General features: G+C 44.6%; 1 long non-coding RNA gene across 1 annotated transcript in view; it reads left to right on the forward strand.

Moving 5' to 3' along the window:
* The first annotated feature begins 16,234 nt into the window (after nt 1–16,234).
* Nucleotides 16,235–25,251, forward strand: part of LOC144148708 (uncharacterized) — a 35,888-nt gene continuing 26,871 nt past the window's right edge. Inside the window, exons 1-2 of the long non-coding RNA XR_013318034.1 lie at nt 16,235–16,423; nt 23,346–23,397. This is a non-coding gene — a long non-coding RNA (uncharacterized LOC144148708). The remainder of the gene's footprint in view (nt 16,424–23,345; nt 23,398–25,251) is intronic.

Below are 25,251 nucleotides of genomic sequence, written 5' to 3' on the forward strand. Positions count from 1 at the left end.
CAGCCTACCATTTTCCCTAAAGAAAGTGTATGTCAGCTGCATCTTACCGATAGTCACCAAGGGGCAGAAACTATGGGGCTCACTAAGAGAGTTCAACTTTAATTGAGAAATACCCAGCGGGCAATGGAACGGGAGATGATAGGTGTAACATTGTGGGACAAGAAGAGAGCAGAGTGGGTAAGGGAACAAACGCGTGTTCAGGATATATTAGTAGAAATTAAGAAGAAGAAATGGACGTGGGCAGGGCAGATAATGCAAAGGCAAAATACCCATTGGTCATTAAGGGTAACCGAGTGGATCCCGAGAGAAGGCAAGCGTTGCAGGGGGCGGCAGAAAGTTAAATGGGCAGATGAGATCAAGATGTTTGCGGGAATAAATTGGTCGCAGGTAGCACAGCACCGGTTTAATTGAAAGTAATGAAGAGGCCTTTGCCCTGCAGTAGGCTTAGATAGGCTGGCTAGGATGATAATGAATTGTAGAAAAAAATGGGACGGAGTTCATGGATAATGATGTTTGACGCACCACCGCCGCCGCCTCCGATGATGATGATGATGAAGATGATCACGATTACAGGCCCCCCCTTTGTATCGGGACGTCAGTTGTCCCCACCGACTTGCTTGTGTGTTTTACCCTTCACTAACCTAATGGTTCAGCCCCACCCCCGGTTTTAAACTTCCATGCTTTACTCCCGTCCTGCCCTTACACACCTTTCACCCTCCCCCCTTCTGTTATAAATTTTAATTCGGTATATTGCTGTTCCTACGTACCACTCTCTTCCCTACTTTTCTTCCACCACCACTCCAGCCATGTCTTCGACACCTCTTTGACCCTGAAGTTGACGCTTACCCTCACACCAAGTCCCAAAGCCTTCGTCAACGTCGTTTCCACATCGTCCCGCCGTCGTCGTATCTCTGTGCTGTCTGACAATAGGCACTATGGTCTCCCGATCGCTCCCGCAGCATACGTAAGTTTCGCCGTGTGGGCCGTCACCTCTATGCGCATGAAGTGGAGTTGTTGCCTCCAGATGTGCAGGCACCAAATAAAAACACGGCATTTTATGCTCGTTGGCTTCACGTCAATGATCATTGTCGTTGCATACATACGTACCTACCGCACACCGACAGCATACGAGAGCTAATATTATCCGGCGCCATTGTATGAAGACAAAGCCTACTCTACTTTAATATAATGCGACGGATTTCAACAGATTGCATCGTTCCGCAAAAGTATAATGTAAAGTCATTAAGGGTACGGAGGAAACGTATTTATCTCTTTTATTAAGAAAAATACCGATTCATATTTTGGTTCATTCCATTCCGGCCGAAACGACCATTGGTTTTCTATAAAGATATCGCAACCTTGTTAATCTTTACCTTCAAGCTACAAATTTCATTATGATTTCATTGAAAAAACAGAGTAATGAGTGTGGTACTTCTACGCTAAAGAATTCCATTGGTTAAGCGAGACGTAACCACAAGGAATGCTACATCCATGCAGTCATGTTTACTGGCAGAAGTTTCAGTCCTGCAGCCACCAGTCGCAAAAATGTTGGCCGCGCATCGGCACAGGGGTAATACGTGAAAGCGCCTCGTGCGTGATTCACCACACTCTGTGATTTGCATTTTAGACGATCTGGAATAACTCATATATGAGACCCTTCCCGTACTATCCAGGTATAACGAAGAAAATATTAAAGTATATATATATATATATATATATATATATATATATATATATATATATATATATATATATATATATATATATATAGGGGATAGTAGAACTTTGAAGATGGTAGAGAACACAAGAGAAGAAAAACTTCGAACAAGGTAAAAGCACGATTGTGGCCTACGTTTCAGCAAAGAAAACTTGCTTTGTTGCCCTGAGGAAAGCAAGTTCTCTTTGCTGAAACGTAGGCCACAATCGTGCTTTTACCTTGTTCGAAGTTTTTCTTCTCTTATATATATATATATATATACATAAATATATATATATATATTTATATTTATATAGACAGAAAATAGAAAATAAGGGCAGTCCCGAGCAGTCCGAGTGGCGCTGGATACCACCCCCAAGTGCAGGAAACAAAAATACCTTAACACAAATTCTCGAGAAAGTGCTGGGGAAACAGCCCCGCTGGTAGCGTAGTGGTTATCGCACCAAACCGGTTATTTTAGGTCGTGGGTTCGGATGCCACCCGGCGGGCATTTTTTCACCCCTTTCTTTTCTACTCAAAAAATTCTTCATCTCTTTCTATTACCCACCACAACCTCCCCTTTGCTTTCCGAGGTTTTCTTGACTGCCAACCCTTATTTTCTGTCTTATTTCACGGAGCCCCTCATTTCCCATTTTCTGATTCGCTATAGAGTTATATATATATAGATATATATATATATGTGTGTGTATATATATATATATATATATATATATATATATATATATATATATATATATATATATAAATATAAATATATATATATATATATATTGAGAGGCAATGCCAGGAGACTTGCCGAACGATGAATATTCGGCGAGCATTACCCTGGCCAGAACCGGATCAATCACGATGGCAATATGGCGCGTCCGAGAAAGACGACGAGTGATGAGATGATGGTGGACGCACAAATTGCAGCGACGACGACGTCGAAACATGAAGGCGGTATTGGCCAGTCATAACACTGAGCTATGGCTTCATGAGGGGACATTTAAGATTCGCGCTTACAATATTAACCCCCCTCGTCGGAAGCCGCCAATCTGGCCGTCACAGTCAAGTAGAGCAAGCCCGTCAAATGAAATGCTTGATTCGGGAAACATGAACGATCTCAGTTCCACGGCAACGGCGGTCACTGACACCGAGAGTAGGTGTTACGCGGTAGTTAACTGGTGAGGTCTGCGCGAGGATTGTGTAGGGGCCAATGAAGCGGGGAAGGAACTTCTCGCATAACCCAGGGGCATGGATAGGGGTGCACAGTAGGACTTCTTCCCCAGGTTGGTATAAAACAGAACGATGCCTCTCATCGTAGCGGGACTTGCGGCTGATTTGGCAGGCTGCCGTGTTCATACAGGGGAGACTCCGGCAGTGCGCAAGTCGGGAAACTAACTGGTTGGGCAGGCTTGTCGTAGAAGGCCCGCGTGCGAAAAGGAAAGACGTGTCAAGCACCGAAGAAGGGGAACGGCCGTAGAAAAGGAAGAAAGAAGAGAATCCCGTGGTTTGTTGACAGCGGTGTTGTAGCCGTAGGTGACAAAGGCAAAATGGTGTCCCAGGTGGTGTAGTTCGGTCGAATGTAAAAGAAAATCTTGTCGGAAACAGTACGATGGAAGCGCTCAGTGATGCCGTTTGTTTGCGGGTGGTAACTGAACGCAGTCTTTTGAAATTTTTCAGCGACACGAAGAACTTCGGAAAGGAGAGTAGAAAGAAACGTTCTTCCGTGGCCACTGAGCAGAACCCGAGGCACACCATGGCGCAGAAAGATTGCTTGCAAGGAGAATTCCGCAACCTCCGAGGCGCAACCCCTGCGAATAGCCGCTGTTTCGGCATAGCGGGTCTGGTGGTCAACCGCGGTGACAATCCACCGATTACCGGCTGGGGTGGCTGGAAGGGGTCCGTACAGATTGATCCCTACAACTTCGAATGGATTCGAAGGACATGGCGGGGGTTGTAGCGTCCCAGCTGGAGTAGAGGTTGGTTGTTTCCGGCGTTGACACGGTTCACAGGACGAAACGTATTTGGCGACACTTGTTGAAAGTCCGGGCCAACATAAGCGGCTGTTTATGCGATCATACGTCTTAATGTAGGAAAGATGACCAGCGATAGCATCGTCATGAAAAGTTCTTGCCGAAGGGAAGGCGGAACCACAGGGACCCATTTGTCGCCAGTAGGATGATAGTCGAAATGGTAAATGCAGCCGCCATTCATGAGTTTAAATTTGAGTTTTCGACGCGAACGGCTGTTGAGAGGTTGGGTTGAACCGTCTAGAAGGTCGATAAATTTGCGGCAGTAAGTGTCAGCTCGTTGTAAGGAGAGAAGATTAGAAGGTAACGCCGGGCTGACGGGCTCGGCAGAGGCAATAGTAATAGCTGGCAGTGTCGCAGGTGGCGCTTGACAACTTCCCTCAAAGAACAGCGGACAACGCGAAAGTGCATAGGCATCCGAGTGCTTTTTGCCGGATTGGTGCACCACGTTAAAATCCTACTCTGGCAGCTTAAGTATCCAGCGTCCAAGGCGTCCGGATACATTCTTGAGGTAGGATAGGCAGCAGAGTGAAAGGTGATCCGTTACAACGGTGAAAAGACGACCATACAAGTATGGTCGGAACATTTGAATGATCCAAACTACAGCGAGGCACTCCTGCTCGGTATTGCATAGTTCCGCTCGGCTGGCTAGACAACCACGTGCTCCAAAAATGATGTATGGCGTTGCAGGAGCACAGCACCAAGAGCATGCCCACTGGAGTAGGTGTGGATTATTGTCTGAGCGTTGTCATCAAAATGGCTACGTACGAGTGCACACGTAAGAGCCCGTTTGAGCTCCCACGAACACTGTTTGGCATTCTTTAGCCCAGGTAAACGGTGTGCCAGAAGCTCAGAGCTTGTTTAGGGTGAAGCTATTGCCCAAAAGTTTCGAATGAATCGACGGAAGTATGAAGCCAATCCAAGGAAACTGAGAAATTCTTTCTGACGAAGAGGTCGCGGAAAATTTATTACCGCTCTCGTTTTATCGGGATTGGGGCGAATGCCATCCTTGCTCACAACGTGCCTCAATACCTTGAAGGATGTGGTTGCAAAGTGGCATTTTTTTTTTAATTTTGAAGGAGACCGGCCTGGCAGGGGCAAGTTAATACTAGGTCCAGGCGTTGAAGGTGCTCGGCAAATGAGGAGTAAAAGATAACAATGTTGTCGAGGTTACAGAGAAACGTTTTCTATTTCAAGCCCTGAAGGACATTGTCTATCGTTGTTTCAAATGTAGCGGAAGCATTGCAAAGCCTGAATGGCATTACATTGAATTCGTAGAGGCCATAGAGTTTGAGAAAGCTGTTTTCTGTTTGTCGGCTTTGTGCATGGGGATCTGCCAGTATCCTGATCAAAGTTCGAGACTAGAGAAGAATTCTGCCCCATGCAAGGTGTCCAACGCGTCATCGATGCGCGGCATCAGATAAACATCCTCTCGAGGGTTCTTGTTGAGGGCCCTTTCATCCACACAAAACCTCGTGGAACCGTCTTTCTTCTTAACTAGCACCTCAGGTGATGCCCAGGAGCTAAGCGAAGGAAGAGTAATATTTCGCTTCAACATGTCCTCCACGTTTTCTTGAATTATTTTATGTTCTTTAGGTGAAACGCGGCCCGGGCGTCGACGGACGACACAGGAACCATCCGTTTCGATAAGATGAGTGGCCACAGAAGTTTGCCCAAGAACAGAACAGTGAGTGTAAAATAAAGCTTTGTTATTTTCCAGTAGGGTCAATAGGGTGTTCGTTTGCTCCGTGGAAAGGTCAGGATTGTTTTTCGCAACAATGAAGACCACCGGAGGTTTAAGATCTAAAGGATTATCTACTGTTGGAAAAGAGTCAAGAGGAAGCAATTCAACGGCATCATCCGGGGGTACAGAAGCAATCGCGGCGTGTTGGGTTACCGAGAGGGTCTCCGACGTCGAATTTATAGCGGCGAGATAGGTAGATCCACTAGAAAAACGGACAAGGCACGGCGGTGTTAACAGTCCTTTAACAAAGAATTTTCCCGTTGGTGCGATCAGCACGTCGCCTTCAACAATTTGGCCTGATGACAATGAAAGAACAGCTTCTTGGCCAGGGAAGAGTGTACAGTAGGTGGTCGTCTCGTCACCAAACGTAGATCTGACGCGCTATCAACACTTGCGAGCTCTGTATCGGCGATATCAATCATTGGTTGACCACAGGAGATGATAACAGATGCCGAATGTAAAAAGTGCAAACCCAGAATTACTTGATAGACGCACGAAAAGAGTACTGCAAACTGAAAGTGATGGCGACTGTCAGTGATGAGTATACACGCAGTACAATATCCTGAAGGCCGAATCATATCCCCGTTCGCCCTACGTAGAGCTGGGCCTGAGTAAGGAGCCCTCACCTTTCTTATTCGAGAGCACAAACATTCATAAATGATAGATATGCTGGCAACTGTGTCTCCCAATGCGTCCACAAGAATTTCCTCAACGATCACAGTCAAAGTGTTCCATGGCCGGTCCGGGGGTCTTACATTTTTCCTTGGTGGTGCAGTTTCGCCCTCTAAAACTGCAGAACAGTTTTCCGGTGCGTGGCTGGTATTACGGAAGACTGGTTGCAGAGGCGACACCACCCGGCGGTGTGTTGACGGTGAACGGCGTCGTTCATTTCGGATGTTGTGAAGAAATTCAGCGGGGCCAGGTGGAGAGCGAGAATGACGTGGGGGCGACGTATAACGCTGTTGACGGAAGCCGTAGCTAACACTGATGTTGTCGCTCTCGTAGGTGTCGTAGCCACGTCGCTCGTCCTGTTGACGCAGGCGGCAAAACAGGGAGATGTGGCCACGTCCCTTACAAAAATTTTTATCGCCTTGGTTTTGAAAGTTTATTGAGTTTTGTCGGAAGAACTTATTGATTTCTTTTTATGTTTCTATTGACTCTGCCTATACAGTTTCAAAAGTTATTTGGCCACCGCGTTCCTATTGAAACGGGACGAAGAGGTTCAATAGACTTTTTCTATCGAGTACTTATTTAAACTTGATATACTAGATCTATTAGGTTTCTAATTAAGTTCCCTACAGAGTTTAAAATGAATATGCATAAAACTTTTTAAGTAGTTTCAAAAGACGTTTTCAATCGAGTGAAACTTCGAAAAAAAGTTCCTGCGGTTTTGCAGCCGCCCCTTTCCAAAGGGGCGATTTTCAGGCGTGGATTCCCCTTTCAAGGGTCCGCACTCGACCAGGGACTACTGTACTCATTAAAGAAACCGGTGGCTGCCCGTCGGTACCAGGATTCGAACCCAGTACCTCCTGCATAAAAGGCGAGTGCTGTACCTCTGAGCCATCGCTGCGGTTAAAAGTTCCTGCGTTTTCTCCGCCGCCCCTTTCCATAGGGGCGATTTCCCGTGCAAGCCGGGTGAACTTCCCAAGCATTGTATTCCCACACAAGGGCCGAGCGCCAGCCCAGGAAGACGCTTGTACCTATTTTACCGGTAGGTGCCCGGCGCCACCAAGACACACGAATGCACATGGTGCCTTCCACAGCCACGGTGGACGCTCTACTCGCAACCGCCTGTGGCAGGACATGCCGCCATACTCTTTCACCACCGGCAATGGCGCAACGCGGCATGATGGCCGGGGGCCGCGCCAGATGGACAAGGGTCAGGAACCCCTCGATAGGGTGAAGGCAGCTTTCCAGGCGTGGATTCTCGTCTCAAGCGTCCGTACTCGACTTGGGACGCCTGTACCCATTAAAGTAGCGGGTGGGTGCCCTGCGGTACAAGGATTCGAACCCAGTACCTCCCGCATACGATGCGAGTGCTGTACCTCTGAGCCATCGCTGCGGTCTCGAAATATAATTTCGAGACCGCAGTGAAATATTTTGATATAAGTATAATTCGAATATCAATATAATTTTTATAAATATAATTCGAAAAATAACTTGTAAATTCGTGTACCTAGGCGGTATTTACCGGATTTAGGTTTTAATTGAAAAACATTAGAGTTCACTGTTGGTTCATGATGTCTGGCTTGAATTGGTTTTGAAAGCCTGTATATACAGCGTTCATTTTTTCTCACTTTGCAAGATTTGACGATGCCATATATGTGACAAAACCTGCTTGCGAAACGAGACCACTGACAACAACAGCGCGGGAGAGTGCTTCCCATTCCGGAACGGGGTAGCTAGATCTGATGTGATGGGGGAGTACAGCGCACTTCCCTATCATGTTAAACCAACGAGCATAGTCACTTTAGTGCATTCCAGATCTGACATGACCCGTACGTGCAAAACCAGCAGGGAATTAATATATTTCGCCGTTTTTGCTAGTGCCGTGGCAATCCGCAGACTCTCGCGGCGGGGCAATTAAAATTGATTTTGTACATGCATCTCCGGCCCCGCTCTATATAGCTGCCGAAATTGCTGGGAGTGACCTCCACAAACTATTGAAGCCAATTATATGATTATTTAAGATTCCAAATTTGGTGATTGCGGCATATGCATCCTTTAATCTGCATATGTAACAGACATTTTCATTCTCCGTGCACCGCCTCCATCGAAAATACTTGGATGAAAAACTTCAAAGTGAGCCAACGGAAACTTTCTTGCGTTTTCACGTTAAAACTTCAATAGCATTTCCAGTGACCTTATATTGAGTTAGTTTCTATACTGAATACCGTACAAAAATTCAAAATAGCTTTCATAGAGTAGACTCCATAAAACCGCTATTGAACGAGTTCAGTAAAATGTGTATAGACTCTTTATCGAGCCTGAATAGATTGAGTTTTTATAGGGAGGTCCCTTTTGAAATTCTATAGAGATCTTATAGAGATGAGGAGAGTGAGTTTTTATGGGGAGGTCTCTTTTGAAATTTTATAGCGATCTTATAGAGATGTGGAAAACGAATTTTTATAGGAAGGTCTTTTTTGAAATTCTATAGAGATCTTATAGAGATGAAGAGAGTGAGTTTTTATGGGGAGGCCTCTTCTGAAATTCTATGGAGATCTTATAGAGATGGGGAAAGTGAGTTTTTAAAAGGAGGTCTTTTTGAAATGCTTTAGACATCTTACAGAGATCACTCGTTTGGTCATGAGTCTGCCATGAGTTTTTAATGAGTTCCTTTAGACTCTATAAGTACTCTATAAAAGTTTATTAGGATCGCAACACTCTTTTTGTAAGGGGTATTCTGCAGTATTAACAAACCAGGCGGCTCACAACTAAGTCTTGTTGAGGCGGTCGTCATGACTGGTAGGGAGAATGGGGACCCAGAGCCGTAGGAACGGCTGCCATAACAGTTAGTCGCAGGTTGCGCCAGGATGGTGTCAGCAGCGTAGGTGGTGGCCGAGCAACTTTTGAGTAGGATGGAACCGTCAGAGGAGTAGGAGGGTCGAGAGGAGTGAGGCCTGGCATAGGGGCAAGCTCCTTATTAATGATTTCCCGCAAGCCAGTTGCAGAAGGCTGAACATAGGCACCAGGAGCACAAGGAGAACGGCAATCAAGGGCATCTTCACGGATGATAGCCCGTATCAGCGCCCGCCGGTTGTCATCTGTGGGGTACTGCGGCGTGGTGGCCTCCTGCTGCAGACGGATAGACTGCAGTTCGTACAGCCTTTGGAAGGTCCTGGTTACATCTGCCACGGTCGGCGGGTTTCGAAGAGCGAGAGCCGTGAACTCGAATTGATTGATGCCCTTCATGATGTGTCGAACGCACGCTCCACCACTTGAGAGGCAATGCCAGAAAGCTTGGCGGACAACGTTTATTCGGCGAGCGGTACCATGGCCGGAACAGGATCAATCACGATGGCGATGATGGCGCGTCCGAGAAAGACGACGAGCGATGAGATGATGATGGACGCACCTAATGCAGCGACGACGACGACGAAACATGAAGGCGGTACTGGCCAGTCATAATACCGAGCTATTGCCTGATGACGTGCCATTTAGGATTGCGCGTACAATATATATATATATATATATATATATATATATATATATATATATATATATAGCAGAACAGCAAGACACGGGACTCGGGACTCGGTAAGGACACATATTCGTGACAATATCATGGTTGCAGTCGTCATTGCCAGTGCTATTCATCTGTCTCCGAAATAATTAATAGCGCCTAATGACGTGTTTGTCACGTTTTTTTTACACAGCGGCCAATAGGCGAAAATATAAGTCGAGAAAAAATCCGCCCTTTGTTTCCTGGAGCGGGAGTCGAACCCACATCTCCGCATAACGCGTGTGGTGCAGTGAACAAATATGCTATCCCGCAGCGGCTCTTCTCTCGACTTTAACGCGGGGCTTTATATATACAAGTATTGTGAGGACAATCAACTAGCGCCACCCCTGGACCACCGCGAGAGACGTAGAACGTCTTTTTTCCAGCGGCCGCCACGTAAGACGGGGTCGGAGGTCGGGGTTACCAATTGGCATATCCGAACTGCTGGAGCCAGAGCCCTCGTAATGCATGTAGCAGAACAGAAAGATACGGGGCGTGGCACTCGGTAAGGACACATATCGAGGTTGCAGTCTTCATTGCCACTGCTATTCGAATTTTTCCGAAATATTGAATAGTGCCGAATGACTTGTGTTTGTTATGTTTCTTTGATACAGTGATAAATAAGCGAAAATATGAGTCAAGAAAAAATCCGCCGTTTTTTCCGCCATTGAGCAGCCGCTGCGGGATAGCATAATTGTTCAGTGCAGCACACGCGTTATGAGGAGATGTGGGTTCGACTCCCGCTCTCGGTAAAAAAGGGCGGATGTTTTCTCGACTTATATTTTCGCCTATTTGCCGCTGTATCAAAGAAACATGACAAACAAGCCCACATCATTCGGCACTAATAAATATTTCGGAGACAGCCGAATAGCACTGGCAATGACGACTGCAACCTCGTTATATATGTGTGTGTATACATACATACATATATATATATATATATATATATATATATATATATATATATATATATATATATATATATATATATATATATATATATATATATATATATATATATATATATATATATATATATAAGACAGAAATAAGGGTTGGCAGTCGAGAAAACCTCGGAAAGCAAAGGGGAGGATGTGGTAGATCATTGAAACAGATTAAGAATTTGGAAAGAAAGAAAGAAAGTGAAGAAAAAATGCCCGCCAGGTGGGATCCGAACCCACGACCTCCGAAAAAACGTGGGATCCGAAAAAACGCCCGCCAGGTGGGTTCGGATCCCACCTGGCGGGCATTTTTTTCTTCACTTTCTTTCTTTCTTTCCAAATTCTTAATCTGTTTCAATGATCTACCACATCCTCCCCTTTGCTTTCCGAGGTTTACTCGACTGCCAACCCTTATTTCTGTCTTATTTTCAACGAGCCCCTCATTTCCTATATATATATATATATATATATATATATATGGCGATATATGGCCTGAAGCAGACCAGACCAGTGGTCGAAACTGTCGAATTAAAGTATTTGTTAGTGTTTTCCAAGTGGTCGCACCCAAGTTTTTGAATATATATATATATATAAATATATATATATATATATATATATATATATATATATATATATATATATATATATATATATATAGTGAAAGAAGTCGACTGCCACGTTTCCCGTTTTTGTTGCCAACAGTTTCGGAGTTAGAAACTCCTTCTTCAGGGCTGTATTTTAATTTCTCACATTGCGCCTTTATACAAAAACTTCTGTGAGGGAGGGTTACTTCCCTCATCCCTACAGGAGAGGTCGCAGGTGAGGGGTGTTTCAAACAGTTTGAGCAAGTGAGGCATTCCGATTGGCTAGAAAGGTGGAAGGTGAGGGAAGGGGAAAGAACACGGACGGAAAGGCAGCACGAAAAACGTAACAAGAGGCACACAAGCAAATACAAGATCAAAAACAAGAGTGAGTCCTGCGCGCTGCGCAAATGGTGTAACAGTAGTCAGCAGGAAAGGAAGAAGAGCAGAACAAGAAAAGAAAGAAAAAAAAGAAAAAAAAGGGGGGGGGCGAATGAAGGGAGACGGACATAAGATGGCGGCACAGGCATAGATCTTCGATTCGGTCAAACTGCAAGGTCGCATGCATGCACGGCCCGCCAAGTCAACACATGGTCCCCGCGCCATACTCGGAATTTCCTGTCTCATTTTCGGTTTTGTTTTATTACTGGTTAAACCTACAGCAGCTCTGGTCTTGGCGCCACTTCGACGAAACCGAGTGGTGCGGCAAAGCCTTGCTACGCGGCCAGCGAGCCGCGGAACAAGTAACACTTGGATTTGGTTTCGTTTGCGGCGCATTCTTCGGCCGTTTGTCTATCAGTGGTGCGGCGGTCATAATTCAGGGCGCCGTGCGTCGGCGGGCCCGTGGGGCGCGCTCACAGATGTTCAAGGTCACTGATGAGACGGTGGTGGTTGCCGAACGGGCGGGGAAGGGGAGGGGGGGGGGGTTGGGGCGTTCTACCTGTTTGTTTTGCTTGACTTGGTCCCTAAAGCGGGGTTTCCTTTTTTTCCTTCTTGCTTTCTTTTTAAGTTGTATGCACGGTCCTGGTTCTGCGTTCACCCCCTCCAATGCCCGAAAGGTCCCGATATTTCCCGAAGGTCCCGAAATATCGGGACCTTTCGGGCATTGGAGGGGGTGAACGCAGAACCAGGACCGTGCAGAACCAGGACCGCAGAACCAGGAAACCCCGCTTTTGGGACCAAGTCAAGCAAAACAAACAGGTAGAACGCCCCAACCCCCCCCCCCTCCCCTTCCCCGCCCGTTCGGCAACCACCACCGTCTCATCAGTGACCTTGAACATCTGTGAGCGCGCCCCACGGGCCCGCCGACGCACGGCGCCCTGAATTATGACCGCCGCACCACTGATAGACAAACGGCCGAAGAATGCGCCGCAAACGAAACCAAATCCAAGTGTTACTTGTTCCGCGGCTCGCTGGCCGCGTAGCAAGGCTTTGCCGCACCACTCGGTTTCGTCGAAGTGGCGCCAAGACCAGAGCTGCTGTAGGTTTAACCAGTAATAAAACAAAACCGAAAATGAGACAGGAAATTCCGAGTATGGCGCGGGGACCATGTGTTGACTTGGCGGGCCGTGCATGCATGCGACCTTGCAGTTTGACCGAATCGAAGATCTATGCCTGTGCCGCCATCTTATGTCCGTCTCCCTTCATTCCCCCCCCCTTTTTTTTCTTTTTTTTTTCTTTCTTTTCTTGTTCTGCTCTTCTTCCTTTCCTACTGACTACTGTTACACCATTTGCGCAGCGCGCAGGACTCACTCTTGTTTTTGATCTTGTATTTGCTTGTGTGCCTCTTGTTACGTTTTTCGTGCTGCCTTTCCGTCCGTGTTCTTTCCCCTTCCCTCACCTTCCACCTTTCTAGCCAATCGGAATGCCTCACTTGCTCAAACTGTTTGGAACACCCCTCACCCGCGACCTCTCCTGTAGGGATGAGGGAAGTAACCCTCCCTCACAGAAGTTTTTGTATAAAGGCGCAATGTGAGAAATTAAAATACAGCCCTGAAGAAGGAGTTTCTAACTCCGAAACTGTTGGCAACAAAAACGGGAAACGAGTCAGTCGACTTCTTTCACTATTTTTATACTGGCCCATCGAACCTCATGATCTCTATATATATATATATATATATATATATATATAGGGAGTAGTAGGACTTTGAAGATGGTAGAGAACACAAGAGAAGAAAAACTTCGAACAAGGTAAAAGCACGATTGTGGCCTACGTTTCAGCAAAGAGAACTTGCTTTCCTCAGGGCGGATGTTTCGAGATATCTGTGCAAGTTCTCTTCGCTGAAACGTAGGCCACAATCGCGCTTTTACCTTGTTCGAAGTTTTTCTTCTCTTGTATATATATATACACATACACACACAAACACACACACACACACACACACACACACACACACACACACACACACACACACACACACACCACACATATATATATATATATATATAGACTCGCCATATTCCAAACTGAAAGTGACCCCAAGGTTTCGTAATAACTATCAGAACGTCTTATAAACATGACTCGGGGCAACATACCAACTTGTCCTGATACAAAACATTCACTTATATTTGGTAACACTACAATCACACACATCTCGAAAGACAGGTCTTCTTGTGTTTCGGCGAGTGCGGAGTTGGCCGACAGTCACGCTTGTCATATTCGTACATGCCGCCCCTCCAGCTTGCCGTCTTTTTTTTACTTACCCAGTCGCGGTTGTTGCCACGCTTGGTTTCACTTTGACATGTGTATCACGGTAGTTGGCTTTCGTTGTGAGGGTTGATTGTATAAAGATGCAAATGTGAAAGTAGAAGCCGAAATGCAGCATATAGTTTCTTGGAAGCACAAGCAAAAAGTACGAATTGCCCGAATTTACCAACTGAAGCAGTTTAAATTTCCTGCCTTTAAAATGCATTGAAAACATAGCGGGCCATCGAAAAGTATGAAATATTTTTTGGATGTTAGCGAAAATTTGGATTATCCGAGTATAATTACAGCGAATCTAGTGTATGTAGGCATATATTCAAATTCCATAGGTCACGTTCATATCGAAATGAGATGTAGAAAAGGGTAATTATTTATACGAGATCGTTAGACCAGAAAAAAGCTAAGTATATGCACACCAGATTATTACACAACATCTAAAAGTTATACTCGCGTTATTTGCGCAGATTTTGTTTGTTCTTAATTGTAACACGTTCAGCAGAAATTGCTTCGTTGGTAACTTGGCAAGGCATCTAAAAGAATTCACCCGTCCTCTGAGAAAACGTCGTCACCAATGAAATGTTGTTGTTGTGCTGATATGTACATATTTACGTCTCATACATGGCCTGGAATAATATTCTCATTGTACGAAAGATACAGGTGCTGAGAGAAGTGTTCTTATGAATAGCTTCCGTTTTCTCTGAGGTCTTAGGCGGCGGGAGAGTTGTCGACGCAGTGCTGTTGACCTTGTGCTATCACACTTTATTCTGGACGAATAAAGTGGGGTCACTGGTTTTGTCTCGGTAATGTGTGGTAAATATTTATTTTTCTATCTAACAGCCACAGAACGACGTATTTTCTCAGAAAGCCATTTCAGTGATCTAGGTCGGTATAAACGTTGTGGACCGATTTGTGGAAGCTCCTAGGTGGACTAAGCTGTGCGGCACCAAAATTTGACACATCCTTCAAATGCAGCCACACAAGGTAAGTGGAAATGTATGCAGATTTCTTAAGAAACTCCGCAGTCGAGCAAATACTCGTCTTGCTTGTATGAAACCGGGATAAATTTTTCTGCAACTGAGAAATTTCGGACAAAGCTGTATGACGATTTACTGCAGAGATACGGAGCATTCCATGTGGTTCTCAAAATTTTTTTTTGATATCTAACCTTTGTTCAAGCGAAGGCAACTTAAATCTGTAGTTGACGTTTCCTACTTTCAAGGTTATTGCCAGAAATCAATATAAAGAAAAAAAGTGGTGTTCTTATCCAGTGGAATGTACCTTTTTTGTAAAAGCATTACGAGCTTTGAGATCACTAAATGTTGCCACTCCCAATTGCAGACAAGGGGGAATTGACACAGTTGGCAGAATAAATATTGTTCCAATAAGCCCAACCGACATCCAGGTCGTGGACACTAAGGGATGTATGGGAATCTTTTTGAGGCATAACTACGCCGCAAGCACGAATACCTACAAGGGCATTGTTTTCAGCGAAGTACACAAGTATGTTATTGTAAATATTTTATGCATTTTATTGTATTCCATGTTGACAAGTTTTCAACAGGGGCAGCACACGAATGAAAAGAGGACGTCAATTATACGTTAGGCTCCTCTGATGCGTGTTTGAAGCAATCAAAATGTGACAGAAACTATGGCCACATGACGGATGGCGAAACAAAACACTCGCTAATTCACATGAACAAATCATAATAGCCACATTGGCATTTAAAGAAACCATGTACGTAACCGGCTGTGTACGAAGAGTACTGTTTGTAGCTTTCTGTTCTCCTTAAAGTGTCAGTTGTGCACTGACTCACGTTACAGCCGCTTGGATATCCACTAGAATAACCAAGTTGCCCACTGGGTTATTTTAAGCGGAAGGGTCCGCCGAAATGCGGAACTTCACCTGTCACCGCTGAAAGAACAATAGGGGCCGCCGATAAAGGCACTGTTTTGAGTTTGGCTATTCATTGAAATAACAAAGCGCAGTTTTTCCATGTCTGTCTTACTCGCATTATTGACATCCATCGGCCTGTAGCACAAATCTAAACAAATAAAGCAAAAGGAAGTTAGCAGAATAGGTTCTTTTCAGAGCTACGTTAGGCTGCCGAGAAAGCCGGAAATAAAGCAAAACTGCCGCCCAGTTGCAACAAGCTTGCACTGCTGCTTGTTTTTTAGCAGCCTTTCAAGAAAGGTAGGTCGAGTTTAGGGCACAAACAAAGCTAGCAAAAACACAGCAGCAGTGAGCTGTTTACAAGAGCATGCCCTTATTTGATATGACAGAAAAAAAACAAGGTCAAGCCAGAGGAAAGCCTTAAAGGGTGAAGTGGAAGTTTTTGCCACTGGGTCGCCGGTGCGTTAATCTATATACAAAGTACCGAGTTATTGCTATACGGCAGGGTTTCTACATTGGGTGTGCTTGCATCACTAGGGCATATAACAATATTGAAGAATGCAGAAAGCTATAGTTATGTCACTTTTATTGAGCGTGTTGATTTCAAGGTAAGAATTAAGGTTTGAAATATATTTGAAGAACACTACAGTGGTGTTTAGTGCGCTGCGGAACGAAAGACAGCTAAACGGACAAGGTACGGCCCGAGTGAGAGAATACAAGTGGACCATACCTTTGATTTTATTTACTAGTGATCACTGTTGTGTTTTCGTACTTAATCGTTGATTAAATAAGAAGCAAATACGTTTCAATTGCCACAAGCTGGAGCAGCAAAAAGCAGTTATTTCATGGGCAGCTAAGAGCTCCTTGTCACCAGTATATAAAGATCTACGCGCAAATGCATCTGTGCGGTTCTACATAGACAGCTTTCGTATGCGTTTACAGTCAACCCTAGCTACCGCTGGGACATCACGGCATAAGCATCTGTACCTATTATTTATCTCGAAATATTCAGTTTCGAAACGTCAAAAAAAGACCAAAGGCTAGTTTTGCGCTAATGAGGGTATGCGACAGGTGACTGACTCGTGAATTTGCGAAAAAAGCTAAGAGGTTACCGTTATTGTGTTGTTGTGCTGTGTCTTATGGTACATAAGCAACAAAGGCTATCATGCGCCAAACAAAAGGTTTGGTGTTTTTAATAGATTACTGGCCGTGTCTTTGAGTTCTTTTCTTCCTTCACCCACTGAATTTGTGATTATATTAGTTGTGTTGTCATTTCGTCATACAAATTTATTCTGCAGTGTTCCTACGCCCTTGTACAGCTTGTCGTGTTCTTACTAAATGTGGGGTTTCACTCTTTTTTACTAGATTCGTACTATGCCGTCTCAGGCTTTTCTCAATTTCTTTCTCACGGTGACCTTGTTATCTCCAGTGTTCACTTGCCTAGAATACTCTGATGGTGCTTGTTCGACAAACAAGAATAAGCCCTCTTTATACCCCGGAATAACAGTATATGTGATCAAATCAGTCACAAGACTTGTGAAATAACACCTCATAAACGGCACAAAATATACCCCTTATCACGGTGATGTCACATGCTCTCTGCACGTGGAAGCATTTCTTTTTAAATGAGGAAAAAGAAATATCTCACGCTCTATTCTTTGAGGCCGACTTTTTTAGGCCTTCGAACAACCCTTCCAAATCTTGCTCGTTGAAAGGGGACAAAGCACCTGGTGAGGATCAGATAACAGCAGACCTCTTGAAGGATGGTGGAGAAATTGTACTTGAAAAACTGGCAAACCTGTATACGCAATGCCTAATGACCGAAAGTGTACCGGAATCTTGGAAGAACGCGAACATCATCTAATCCATAAGAAAGGCGACGTGAAGCACTTGAAAAATTACAGGCCGATCAGCTTACTGCAGTCGTCTACGAGGTACTTACCAAGGTAATCGCTAACAGAATTTCAGCAACCTTAGATTTCAGTCAACCAAAAGAACAAGCAGGGTTCCGTAAATTTTATTCAACAATGGACCATATTCACATGATCAATCATGTGATAGAGAAGTGCACTGAGTATACTAAACCCCTATATATATTGTTCATAGATTATGAGAAAGCTTTTGACACGGTCGAAACCGCAGCAGTCATTCAGGCATTACGGAACCAGGGGGCGGATGAGCATTATGTAAGAATACTAGAGGATATCTACAATGGGTCCACAGCTACCATCATCCTCCATAAGGAGAGCAGTAAAATACCTATAAGAAAGGGTTTCAGGCAAGGAGACACAATCTCTCCAATGTTATTCACAGCATGCTTACAAGAAGTATTCAGAACGTTGGATTGGGAACAGGTGGGAGTAAGAGTTACGGACAATACCTAAGTAACCTCAGATTTGCTGATGACGTTGCCTTGCTAAGTAACTCGGGGGACGAATTGCAAAGCATGCTTACCGCACTCGACAGGCAGAGTAGAACCGTGGGCCTGAAAATTAATATGCAGAAAACTAAAGTAATGATCAATAACCTCGGGACAGCCCAGCGGTTTGAGATAGGTGGCGAGGCAGTGGAACTGGAAAGCGAATATATCTACTTAGGCCAAGTTGTGACCCCAGATCCCAACCATGAGGCAGAGATGATTAGAAGGATCAAAATGGGGTGGGGTGCAATTGCAGACATTCTCATATAATGAATAGCAGCCTACCATTGTCGCTGAAGAATAAAGTGTATGACAGCTGCATTTTACCGGTACTCACCTACGGGGCGGAAACCTGGAGGCTCACTAAGAGGGTTCAACTTAAATTGAGAACGACTCAGCGTGCAATGGAGCAGAAACTGATAGGTGTAACATTAAGGGACAAGAAGAGAGCGGAGTGGGTCAGGGAACAAACACGTGTTAAGGACATATTAGTAGAAATTAGGAAAAAGAAATGGACGTGGGCAGGGCATGTAATGCGAAGGCAAGATAACCGCTGGTCACTAAGGGTAACAGAGTGGATCCCTAGAGAAGGCAAGCGCTGCAGGGGACGGCAGAAAGTTAGATGGGCAGATGAGATCAAGAAGTTTGTGGGGATAAATTGGTCACAGTTGGCACAGGACCGAGGTAATTGGAGAATAATGGGAGAGGCCTTTGCCCTGCAGTGGGCGTAGATAGGCTGTATATTATTATTACTATTATTATTATTACCAATTTATTTATTTCTCATTTAAGATCGGCGGTATTGTAACTCCTCAGCATCCTATGATTAACAAATTCTCGCTATATTTGCATTGGCAGTTAGAATAACGTTTTTGTTTCGCCATTGAAACGTTTTGCCACATAATATTGTTCTGTTTGCCGGAGGGTGCATTGGCAGTTAGATTAACATTTTTGTTTCGCCATTAAAAAGTTTTGCCGTATAATATTGTTCTGTTTGCCGGAGGGTGCAAGTTTTCCCCTTAGACCATACCAGTGTACCTACTCGACTGTTTCTAATACCTTTTCCAGAGTTCTGCACCGGATGCTCACGACCGTCCTTTTCTAAGCTCATGTAGCGTTCAAATATTTTGTGATGATTACGTACTGAGTGTTGGATTTATTTATTGCGAACTCAACACCTTTGCTGCAACTGTCTACCGTTTCATGTACGTAGGTGGGTGCCGGTGCAGATGTTTTTACTGCCTCTTACCTGCGTTTCTAACACCCGTATTGAGAAAAATTCCCTAACTTAGGCCATAACGACGGCTTTCGTGGGGGTCCGAAAACCATCAGAATCAGAAAAGGCCGCCTTGCGCTTCACAAACCTTCCTTGAGGCGCAGTTAGCAAAGGCATCCTATTCGAGGCACGCTAGGCTCCTACGGACGGGGGTAGCGCGCGATGCGTCAGTCCGCAAAAGGTGTATGGGTGGGACTTGTCCTTTGCGCCAATAGAGAAGGACGCATCCATGGCGCCAGCTTCGAAGCGTTAGGATCAGCCAGCTCCTTCCGTAGCCAGTACCCGTAGGGAATTTTAGTCTTAAAGGAGCCATAATTACAAAATACAATTTGGGTTTATTAAAAAGACGGCTTAGTCCAGGTAACAATGATACCAATATCATCGCAATCTTCGAACAAATAACGCAGATAATAAAGAAAGTGTGTGAAGTAGTCGCGACCCCCTAGCCAATTTCCCGCAACTTTTCTATGACGTCACAGAACCTTGTTTTTGCGATTGGAAGCCGCCTAACTGACCTGTTGCGACGACACATGACTGGACCTGTGTAATGGGGCCTCTAGTTCCATTTTACCGCATCACTTGAATGCTAACGGACAGTTAACGCACAGAAAAATAGGTTTTATTTGTGGTCCGTATGACGTCAATCTTGTACATAACAGGTCACTGTAGCGTAAAATTTAAAACTTTTGAAATATTTCTTGCTTTTTTTCGTTAAAAAACATCTTATGTGGCTGTAATCGAGCTGAGTGAGATACTTAATCATTGTTCTTTCAAATGAAACGAAGTCGTATTTTCTCTTCATGGCTCTTAACATCGCACCAGAATACTGATTGCCGCTTGCGCTACTACCGCGCATGGCTATCTATTGCGTGAATTTACACAGAGTATCATCCTGTTTCTCGTATGCTAAACTTAGTTTGCGCGAATGGTTTTTTTCGGGATCGCGGTGAGAAACTGTAGCTGCAGCTGCTGGCGTCCTGCTACGCGCGGAGGCCGCGGCATGGTGCCGCGCTGACCGAATCGCGCGCCGGCCGGGCCGGCGGATCGGTGTGCGGGTGTGTGCACGGCCGTGTCAGGGTGGCAGGCATGTGCACAAATCTTTTTTGCTCGCCGAAAGCGCTTTATTGTTTACGGCTTTATCAATTTATCGCAAACGACACACAAAATAAAAACAACTCAGCCAAGCTATCTTAGTAGTCTAGAATGGGGGTCGGGAAAAGGCGCACGTAAGGTAGGTCGGGAGCTAAGTAAAGTAGCGCTTACTTTTCGGTCCGATAAGCTCTTGAAAAGGAGCACTATAACCATAAATCTAGCTCATGAAACTTTTTAAGACGCCGAAAAGTGTCCGAACAGAAAAAAAGTGCTACTTATGTTAGGTTTCTTAATATGGAGCTAAATGCGGCGACAACCGCTGCAACCGTTTTGCTCAACCTAAAACAATTCGTTGCATTATCTGCCATATTTTCTAGACTCCCTTGGTAGCCTGCGATAGCGCAAAGTATTGCTCCTCGTCAGTACTATCAAACGTTTTCCCTGGCCTTTCGCGGGCAGTGGACGCAAAGAGGCTTATTGGCGATGAGCGCGACCATGAGCGGCGCTGCGAAGCGCGCTTCAGTTACGTCGGATTAGGGATTCTCGCATTTGTCGTTTGCTTCACTCGGGTCGCTCTCTTTGCTGTATCTTTGCGCTCGGTTGACAACTGATGCTTGTCCGCACCAAAATTTGCATGTGCATAACCTTTTATCATAATTAATAGACTTAGAATCGCACACACTAGCTCAAGGCGCTAGTTAAAGTACAGTTTTGGATACCGCTATGGAAGAGACATTGCCGGCGTCGCCCCAATCCTTGCGAAGCCGGTCCTTTGGGGTGCGCGAATAGTCGCAGCTGAGCGTCAGGTTCAGTATTAAACAATTTTCCGAACAAAGGTAACAGTCAGTTGCTAGTAACCGACAGCAGCGAAAATACAAGACCAAAACAAATTGCATGCCTTTGGGGCTGTCGGATTTGACAGAGGGCATTCCGATCCCCGGTATTCATATGTAAGGTAAATCCGTTTTCGCAACCTTGCCGAACGCTCGAAAGTATTGTATCGTTGTCGTGGCACCAATGTATGTCGACATGCACGATTGCGAGCAAAAAATGTAGGTTGAGTTCCAAATAGCTGACTGTGTGTACAGGCGCGTGTTGGTTTTATACCTGGCTTCTAGCCAGGATGGATGTTTATTGAGCAAAACGAGTCACGTCTACAGTAAGAATACAGTAACACTATGTTTGTTCAGACCTGGAGGGATACTTCGGTACAGTTCCCGAAGTGTTCTAACATTCAGTATTCAGATATCCCAATATTGAGATATGCTTTCTGGGAGAACTGCACTGAACAGGAGGAGGGTGGGAAGGAGGAGCAGGACAAAACTTTAACAGTAAAATTGAGCTAATTATTCGGCTGGGCACTCCGTCCAGGACAACAGTCTACAACCAATTTCCTTCAATTCATGGAACGCCATCCCGAGAAGACAAGGATTAGTTCATTACACCTCGAAGGGTTGGAAAACAACAGAGCTCCTTGGAAATATTGATCGGTTTCAATTCTTGCAATACATGCACGTATACAATTTATTGGGTTCGTTTGCGAGTATATCAAGCCTTCAACACCGTAATCATGTCATAATTGTTCAGGTTGAGAATCAGTTCGTTACGATAACGATGGTTACGATTAAAATTTGGTCACAAAAGCCGCCTTCGAGTACTCTGGACAGCGTTGTCGGGAAGGTGATCGCGATTGCCTAGCACAAACTTTGTAATTGTATTTGCATGTGAATAAACAACGCATGCGGCGGATATGCACAATCTTGCACCCAGCCACAGTAAAAGCCATTACAGCCCGAAGAAAATATCCACACGATCTTTGTGAGCCTCTCAAACATACCCAAAGCTACAAATAAAACGTTTGTGAAGGTGCAGAAAATGAATTGGTTAGGCATGATACATGTCAACAACAACGAAAGAAATAGAAGACATCCCCTTTATTTCCTGCTCTACGATGCGCGTGTAAGAAGCGGTTGCTTGGCACGTAGCATTAGCCTGTTGAGTCTTCATAAGAGCATCTCAAAAATACTGAAGATAACCCCACACATTTTGAATACTTATCGAGGACCTCTGAGCGCTGAACCTCGCGAATAAGCCATAGAAAGGACGAGTTACATAAGATCTTCTGACAAATGCTCTAAACAAAGTTGTTCTCTCTCTCCTCGCGTGTTGCAAAGTTGTGGGGGATGCATCTAGAACTTATTCAGATGTTTCAGAAGCTGGTAAAAATAACTCAATTACTATAAATATGCTTTTTAATACACCAAGGCATCAAAACGGGCGATTTCTAGACTAGGCACTGCTTCCCCTTACAAGCCGAGTGTAGCAGACGACAGCGGCGCGAGTCCCTAAGCCGACGTCAGAGCCAGGGGGCGCCACTCAAACATATCACCGCCAGTAGTAATAAAGCTATAACATTCGCTGATAACTGAATGGAGTGGGGAACACTTACGCATTCGCGGTTTGGCACAAGTTTTCTAGAGACATATATAAATTCATGCAAATTGAGAACAACATACGAAGTGTTGTATGTACAAAACTTTGTAAGCAAAAAACGGCGTGCGTAAACGTGCAAGACGAACAGAAAACAACGCGCTTTTTTGCAAAGTGTATATCGAGCAACCAGGAATAATTTAAATGACCCGCATTCATGGGTAAAGCAACACTAAAAGCGTCATTGAAATCTGGAAAGTAGCTAACGCTTGTTTTTGCTAACCCTGTTTTTGCCTTTTTCAAATCCTTTCAGTTTTCAGCCTGTTGTGGCACCAAGCGCCCCCAATCGGATGTGCCAGAAACATGTGAGTACCGACAAAATATAAAAAACGTAAATGCTCAATCGCTTCAATTGTTTTCGTCAGTAGATGTGCGGGTTCGGTGACATCGGCAAAAGGGAGCCACGCTCACTTCTGACGTCCCAAAACCGAGGCTTTTCACCACCTCGGCTGTAGGCTGCTGTCCTTTTATAATTCAATATTCTAATTACAAAAGGTCACCACAGCGCTAAAGTAAGATGGTTTTTATAGTAGATTTGACCATTGTGAAGAGAAATATGATGTCACGCGCAGCAGTTGCTTAATAATACAGGCAATGCCAAAAGCGTGAAAACCATGTATCCCCACAACTTGCCCTTTGCCGCACGTGCGGATGCGTTTGCTGGTAAGCACTGCCAGCCGTTATCTGAGCTATGGGAGTTATATCACATCATAAGTCTACATGAAGCACACAAAACCAACTATCAGCGAAAACGAACCGAAAATGAACCAACCAACGCAACTTTAAAAAAAGGTAACATACTTATGCTTATTGCAGCTAGCTGAGCCGGCCCTTTTGCTGACGATTATGGAGAGCCTAACCAATCTAAAGTGCACAAATCTACCTAAATTATACAAAAAAGAATGATAAAAAAATCAACAATGAACAAGGAAGCAAGGACGACCTATAATATATCCAACAAAAGCCGGGGAAATCGCCATAAACCAGATATAACAACACAAACGTACAACAAGTAGTAGCCGATTGGGCCTAACGATTATAAAACCATCCCAAGTCCCATTTGTAATCACAAATTGTCATAAATATAATAACGTGTTATAGAAAATGTTACCTTGCCAATAAAACCAACAATTAATAAAATAACTACCTGATGTGATGGAATTATAAGCTTGCCACAAAGAACCGAAAAAGGCACTTTTTTTAGTGTGCGAGCGCTTTGGCGGCCGCTCCTGGGATTCGGAGGCGGTGACGGCGTCGTAACTGAGCGAGCTAAACCAAACAAAGAATGCCCACGTATCTGCTTATTTCGTTGCAAATATTGATGAAAGATGAAAGTCGACTGACGCCCCTGTTCCTATCCCGTCTCGTTGCTACCAAGATAGCACGCTATTGGTTTGCTCAAGTAAATTTATATTTACCCCGTTCCACTGCTCCAAGTCAAGCGCGTCCATGCCAGCGCTGCTGTACCGCTGCTCTACAACGATTATAAAACCACGTTGCCCTGCTCCACGAGTATCACATGCAGAACGTGGAACGATTGTTGTTGCCGTGGGATTTTTTTAAATGTGGCCAGGAGCTATAGTAGCGCGGGCAACAGCAGGCGACGGTTTCCTGCAGTTGATGTAGTATTTCATTTGCTCTCAGAAAAACAAGCATCTGTAAATTTTTTAATAAATGACCGCTGCAGATATCCCTTATGTGTAAATTTTCGGCTTTATATTTGCGTAATGTCTTGTTCTTGTTTAGAGTGTTTAAAAGTACGAACATTACCACCTGGCTGAAAGGTTTAGGTTAGGATGAAATAACTCTATGGAACAACCTACCTGATAACATAGTCACGTGCGGCAAGCGCTGAACGTTTTAAAATAAACTAAAAAGTCACATCACAATCTGAGCAAATGCAGCAAAACCTAGGCCCTTTTAGTTAACTTTTTGGAGCCCTGTTTTTACCTTCTGTTTCATTGCAACACGTTTCGTACCATTCTGTTTTTCTCTTTTGTTCTTTTTTTCTGCGGTTTGTGTTCATGGTTTAGTTTTAAATCATACCTTGTACGCCCCGCTTATGTTGCCGTCTGGCCTCTAAGGTGGAAATAAACGAAATGAAATGCAATAAACAAAATATAAGACTATTATGCTGCTTTTTTTTACCTTAGGCCGGG

Source organism: Haemaphysalis longicornis, unplaced genomic scaffold, assembly GCF_048455015.1.
Source record: "Haemaphysalis longicornis isolate Haplotype H1 unplaced genomic scaffold, Haemaphysalis longicornis Haplotype H1 scaffold_8, whole genome shotgun sequence".
In the NCBI taxonomy this organism is placed as follows: Eukaryota; Metazoa; Arthropoda; class Arachnida; order Ixodida; family Ixodidae; genus Haemaphysalis; species Haemaphysalis longicornis.